The following is a 5,979-nucleotide window of genomic DNA, read 5'->3' as shown; positions in this document are numbered from 1 at the left end:
TATAATAAAATTATCCAAGAAAACATGTCAATACATGAGGGGTTACTGCAATATGATTGGTGCTTCTGATCTGGAAACGAGACACTCGACGAGCGGTGGTAAAAGAATGACATCACAAGGGAGAGATTCTTTGTCTCTCTCTCTCTCCACCCGCTTACTCCCTTCATTCTTTCTGATCATCATAGATTAAGCCTGACAATAATACATTCTCTCACTGACATTAACACCAGGAAATAACCTTCCTTTTCTTATAATCTTTTAAGCTTTCTTTCAGTCATATCTCTATGTATTGCTTATAAATTTTTTTCATATATTTTTTTTCTAGTTTTTTCATTTTCTTGAATTCAATCTTGGGCTTTTTTTAAGAGAAGTTTTTTTAAAGGCTTTGTTTCTTTTTCCATTTTTAGTAAACCCTAATGTTTTCTTGTTTGTTTCTCGAGAAAATTCAGTTTCTTGCACCCTTTCTTTAATTTCTCAAAGAACGATAAAACAAAAAAACTACTGTTTGTGGAAAAAGAATGTTGATATTCTTGATTCTTTCTTATTTTCCTACAGTTTCTTGGGAACCAAACATACCCTTTTATGTTTATTGCGCGTTTGTTGCTATCATGTTCAATAAATAAGGCAGTGCTAGTTGAATTTGACATTTCTTTCCTTGTTTGTTTATTAATAACCCAACTCTCAATTTCCCTGCCTTTGACATTTTTTTTTTCTTTTTAATATTTTTTGAATAGATTATTTCTGTGTAGATAGGACTTCTTCTTGTTCTTTTTCTTTCTAAGTTATACACTTTGCATGCCGTGACATTATTAAAAAATGGAAATGAATAATTTCTTCTCTGATATTCAGTGAAAGTGGCATCTGTATCCAATTAGAGTCTTAATTATATATTCTTGTGTTTTCTATTTGGTACTGAATCAATCACTAATCTGGAATTTATTTATTATCATGACTCTTGACCCTGTTGTCATTGCGGTATTTATTCACTAATTATTCATTTTTTTAATAATTTATATTCACTAATTATACAGTTTTTTTGGTAATCTTTACTCTTATGTTTTGAATGATTGTATTTGAAGGCCAACCTTTGATTTTGTTATCATTGATTAACCACCATGATTGTTTTTTCATTTGTATTCACTAATAAAGTTTTTTATTTATTTTTTATTTATTTGTATTCACTAATTTTTCTTGACTCTGTGGTGTTCAGAGACTGGAGCCGGAGAAGAAAAGGATAATCTATGGAGGGGGGCGCAGGAAGAGGTTTGGAATGCCAGAAGACTATGGATGGGAAGGTGAATAACGAGAATAGTTCAGAGAAGGCTATTCCTTCTTGTTGCTTGAAGGCTAAGGCATCTGCCCCTGAGCTTGATGCAAAATGCCACTCCACAGTTGTTTCTGGGTGGTTCTCAGAATCTCATTCTTGCTCTGGTCATTATCTTTTTCTTATTTTTTAAATTTCTGTTATTGATTTTGGGAATTTTGGTTTTTATTGATCGCTACTATTGCTAACACTCCTTTTCCCTTGTTTTTTTTAGTTTAACAAGGACGTCTAGCCAGTTTACAGAAAAAAACCTAAAATTACAGAAAAAACAAATCTTTTATTCCTAAGCTTTTACACTGACCACTACCTAGATAATTATTACAGGTAAAGCTAGCGAAAGGGTTTACTTCAACAACCCCATGTGGCCCTGTATGCATCACTCCTTTACGGAATTTCCATTTAATGCAATACTATCTCCACTTGTTGATCCTGTATATGCTTATCTGGGATTGTGTTTTTACTGATGATAGTAAATAACTGGCAACTTCAAATTATTTGTATTGAATTCTGCAGTTTTTGAGGTGAATAGTAATCTCCAAGCGTTTTCTGTGATTCTTTTAATTGCTGAAGTTAATTTAAAAACATTGCACGACAGAGGAGAACCTGGGGAAATAATATTAGGGACAGAGGATGCCAGAGGTTCAACCTGCCATCTTTTAGCTTCCACAATAGAGTTCTTTTAATTTTTTGCTTGCTTCTTCTTCTTCTTCTTTTTAATTTTCTCTTTTGCAGCAAATCTCGTCCTATAAAGAATGTTTCTGCAATAAAAATTTTAATTTCTCTTCAGATGTTGTTTGGGGCATCCTTTTTCAGGAGAAGCACACACATTGGAAGTGAAAGAGATTTTATACCAGGGAAGTCAGAGTACCAAGAGATCCTGGTTTTTGAGGTTTGCCCACCTCTCTTTATGAAGTCTACCTACATTTGATGCATCTGTGTAGTTTGTGTTTGGCATGGCTGATACAGAGTTGTTTCTTCGCAGTCAACATCATATGGGAAAGTGCTTGTTCTTGATGGTATTGTTCAACTGACTGAGAAAGATGAATGTGCATACCAGGAGATGATCACTCATCTTCCCCTTTGTTCGATTCCATCTCCCAAAGCTGTATGAACCAGTGCTTGTAATTTCACCCTCTTGTATTTTATTTACTGCCAGGAGTGATTGGTTAGGCGACGTTCATGTTTTTTCCCTGCCAAATACCTGTTCGTTGGAACTCTAGGAGGAAATTTTGAAATGGAAGATGAACAATTGCTTCTCTTTTTTTCTCACAGTTATACTTGTCAATGAGTTATGAAAACTTCCATTCGAAAGAAAGAACTATAATTACCTTTCTTTCTGAAATAGTAAATTAAAGCAAGAAAAGCACGAGAAAATGATAGTAGAATGAAACTTGAGTTTAAGATAAGCTTGAGTTTTCAATCTGAAATTCATGAGATGTCATGCATAGTGTTTCCACTACCCTTGTATGAATCCTGATATGATGCCGTAGTACTCTGTGTAGTTTGTTGGGAATTTCCGACCGGTGATGTACTGATATTTACTCATAGGAGAGCCAAGCACACTAACACAATATTTAACGTGGTTCGGCAAAACCGCCTACATCCACGGGAGAAGTCAATATATTTAGAGATAGAGAAAGAATACAAAACAAATACATGGAGGAGGAGGATTACACCCTCTCATACTCAACTCTCAACTCTCTTTGCTGCACTTGCAGCTGCTGCCATTGCAGCTCTCTCTTCCTCTCTACTCTCTTCACATTTTCATAATTCTCTTCACTCATTTTGCTCTCTTGCATATGCCTCTATTTATAGGCATTCATGGAGGCTTTTCTTCAACAAAGGTGGCTGCCAACTCCAACTCTTCTTCAACAATGGTGGCTGCCAACCTTTGACATCTTGGATGAGTGCACATGGTTGGTGCAATAGCAAATGGTTGTTGCACATTAATGGCAACCAACCTAACAATCACCCCCTTTGCCATTCATGTGGGGCAACTGTCCTCATTCTTCTTCAACACAAGCTTGCATCTTGCAGCTCTTCCAAGCTTTCCATTTTGAGAGCTTTTGTAGCCAAGTTTACAGGTACTTGCCAAACCTTTCAATCATCAGAGTGACCTAAGCACACCTTTTCTTACACAAAAGGATCACTATAACCAGATGGTCTGCCACATCACATCTGAATAGTGTTAACGCTTGTCTCTGGAACAACATTCCCCTTCGAGCGTATCAACCACGCTCAGTCCAGAATGATTCCTTAAGCCTCACATCAAGGCTTACAACACCCCCTCAAACGGATATTTCAAGTGCGACAGTCATTATCTGAGTATCTCAATATGATCACAAGCTCACCACTCTTCCAAGAGTCTACTCATCCAGGAGTTGCGCCTGCCCTCTGTTCCACCCTAGGAACCACGCCTTACTTCTCCATGAGTCTCTCGCTCTTAGTCTCAAGAGTCCAGGTAGCTTTTCACCTTTAACCATGGGGGCAGCCCATAAAAGGTTGATCCATATCTGTCTTCATACTCTGAGTATTACAATGCCATTACCGAGCTCACCACCTTGACAAGAGTCAACTTGTTCCCGGAACCTGCGCATGCCCTCTACTCCTTCATAGCAGCCACGTCTTAATGCTCCACAAGTCATCCACTTATTGTCCAAGGCAAATGTCTTCTAGCTCATTGATCTTTAGCATGGGGGCAATATCCATGAAAGTCAATCCTGCATTTGTCTCCATACTCATCATAGCCCTTTTATTGGCTATCCATCTGTCCACTCATACCAAGCCATCACATTGGCTCTGGAGCGTTTTGAACTGGGCTCCTTCCACGGCCCTCACACCTTCTCCTGAGGTGTCTCCGCTCGTCGTCATGCGGCGGTCTAATCATGGGCTCATCTCATAGCCCCCACACCTTCTCTTTAAGGTGTCTTCGCCTTTTATAGGCGATCGCATCCTCCTTCAGCTAAGATGCTTCAAAGTGGCTCCATAAATTCTTTGCTACTAATTACATAGAAAGAGAAAGTTGCGGTATACTCCTCGCAATCCTCCACCTCAATTTCTATGTTTGGAGCTTCTACGCCTTTTCTGCTTAACAGCTCCACCCGCACCAACTCCCTTTGGTGTCTTCGCCTTTCATCATAGGCGGTCGCCTTTTATCACAGGCGTTTGCACCCCCTCAATTAGGTGCATCTGCAACAGCTCATCCTTCCATCCTTGCATGCATTGAAAGGTCCTCGCTTGTTGCTTTTATCAAGAGCACAAGAGACTTTTGTTGTACAATTTTTTCATAGTCTCTGCTCTGAGCTTCATCTAGGAACTCTTCTTCTCCTTGCACCTGTTGTCTCATTATAGTACCTCGTTGGATCCTCCGGGTACTCCTACACAATCTTCATGTGCTCTCGTGCAATTTTGGTTCTCTAGATTTCTCCCTATTCCTTGCTTATATTTGACAGCAGCTCATCCTGTCACAACATATATCCAAGTTTAAATAGGGTGCCAATCTTTATCCCTTTGCTGTATTTCTCTTCCATTATCAGGGTCTTCATCAATTCTCCCCTCGAGAAATTATAGTCACCGAATCTAACTTCCTTGGAGAAATCACCACTCCATCAAATCCTTGATCATACGAAACCCAACTGTTCCTTTGTGCCGTCATCCTGCTACTCTTCAACAGTTTCATAACAAACTGTCACATATACGAAAATAGTACCGTATGGATAATCCTTCCACTAAGCAAGTTCCCAGGAAAGATTGGAGGGGTCACAACGGTCCCGCTTAAAACCCAATCTCCTAGCCAGAACTTCTTAGGCTATATCTATCCATCGTACTGTCTTTTCGTATATACAACCATTTGCTAGCTTTGTTGCGGCTTTCCTTTATAAGTGATCTGGGGTATCCTGGTTTTATACCTGATTTCTCAACATCTGGTGAGACTACCAGTGCTCAGATTCGTCAAGATTGGTCTTCATCAAATTTCACTCTCCACCTTAAATTGTCCACATGATCGGGTGTTTAGAGTGTCCCAATTTTACCTTCCCTCAAGGCAATTAAAATTCCCCACATAATAGTTCACCACATGTAATTGGGCAAACATGTTTGATTTCTTCTTCTTCAGCTCCATCGACCACCATGATGACCATCATATGCCTCCTGATCGGGCAATCTCTCTTTAATAATTCATCACTGCCATTTCTGATCTCAATCTCAACGATCGGACCGTACCATTGCATCCCGAACGATCAAATTAGCTGGAAACAAGTCTGAAATCGTCCAAATCGCACTTCAGACGGCTAAGATTTGATCAAAACAATTTTGGCCTGATAAACGGCCCAGATTCAATCTCAGAACCGGTTGCACGTAGACTCCGCCACACAGGATCAAAATCCAGGGAGCTGACGTGGCTGTAATGACGTGTCATCCACGTAGGACATATAGGTCAACCAAATCTGACGTGGCAGTTTGACCGGTCAGAGTGCTGATGTGTCAGGTGGCGTGTCTGATGACTGTGCAGAACTGCTGACGTGGCAGTTTGACTGGTCAGAGTGCTGATGTGTCAGGTGGCGTGTCTGATGACTGTGCAGAACTGCTGACGTGGCAGTTTGACTGGTCAGAGTGCTGATGTGTCAGGTGGTGTGCAGAACTGCTGACGTGGCAGT

General features: G+C 39.8%; 1 pseudogene; it reads left to right on the top strand.

Moving 5' to 3' along the window:
* Window positions 1–377: 377 nt before the first annotated feature.
* The window catches only part of LOC105110518 (spermine synthase-like), a 15,673-nt pseudogene continuing 10,071 nt past the window's right edge, over window positions 378–5,979 (top strand).

Source organism: Populus euphratica, unplaced genomic scaffold (assembly GCF_000495115.2).
Source record: "Populus euphratica unplaced genomic scaffold, PopEup_1.0 scaffold288.1, whole genome shotgun sequence".
Taxonomy (NCBI): Eukaryota; Viridiplantae; Streptophyta; class Magnoliopsida; order Malpighiales; family Salicaceae; genus Populus; species Populus euphratica.
Note: the sequence above shows the minus strand (reverse complement) of the source record. Positions and strands in the feature narration are given on the sequence as shown.